We start from the raw sequence: 1,091 nt of genomic DNA on the forward strand, positions 1-1,091 counted from the left end.
AGGTCACAGTTCACCACTTACTAGCTTGTTCCCTGGCCCAGGCTCAGCCTGCTTTTTTATGTAATACAGAACGATCTGCCCAGGGGTAGTACCACCCATGGTGGGCTGGGCCCTCCCACATCACTCAGCAATCAAGAAAATACCCCATAGACATGACCTCAGGCCAGTTCAATGAAGGAAATTCCCCAGTTGAGGCTCCCTCTGCCCATGTGTGTCAAGTTGACAACTAAAGCTATCCAGCACATGTGGGCTCCCTGGTGAATTGTGACTCAGCAAACGTAAAACAAACCCTTTCCTTCCCAAGTTGGTATTGGTCAGAATATTTTGTCACAGCAAATGAAGGCAAACTAGAGCAGAAATTGGTACCAGGATCATGTGGTATTGCTGTGACAGACCTTGGTGTTATTGGAAGGATTATGGAAGCATTTTTAACTTCCAGCTAGAAAAATCTTTGAGTACTTGGAGTTTGTTGCTGTGGAGCTTGGAACAGTTATGCTGAAAGAGGTGAGGTAGCATGCTGGGTGAAGGCTTTCCAGTGTGTATACCCTCAGGTCATACATACACCTCAGCAACCCCTCAGTTATCTCCATAAGTAAGCTCAATAAATTCATTGGTTCCTAGTCAAGATTCAATGACTTTCTTTTCCCCCTAGAGATAAGAGTTATGCAATTTGGGAGTCTTTTAGATAGACCCACTGAAGGGGTGCTCCAATTGCCTCACCCTATGTCCCTGTTCAGCATGGAAAAAGCCAGAGCAGTCTCCGTCTGGATACCCTATTGGCAATTTGGGTAACCTCTTGAGAGGATGGTGTGATAAGAATAGGAGATATGAATTGGCTAAGCAATTATGGTAAAAAAGATCCCAAAGAAAAGTAGCAAGTCTTGGCTAAAAGTCAGAATGTCCTTGGGCCTCTTAACAACATACTCTGTTCCAAAGGCCAAAAATGTCATAAGTATTTGGGAGCTTGTATCTATCCTTAAAGATTTTAGGGTTACCTCTTTGGGTGGGGGAGGGAATTTTAGAGTGGCCAACAGCTCCTTAAAAATAAATAAATAAATAAATAGATAGATAGATAGATAGATAGATAGATA

Source organism: Nannospalax galili, unplaced genomic scaffold (assembly GCF_000622305.1).
Source record: "Nannospalax galili isolate Female #2095 unplaced genomic scaffold, S.galili_v1.0 scaffold796, whole genome shotgun sequence".
Lineage (NCBI taxonomy): Eukaryota > Metazoa > Chordata > Mammalia > Rodentia > Spalacidae > Nannospalax > Nannospalax galili.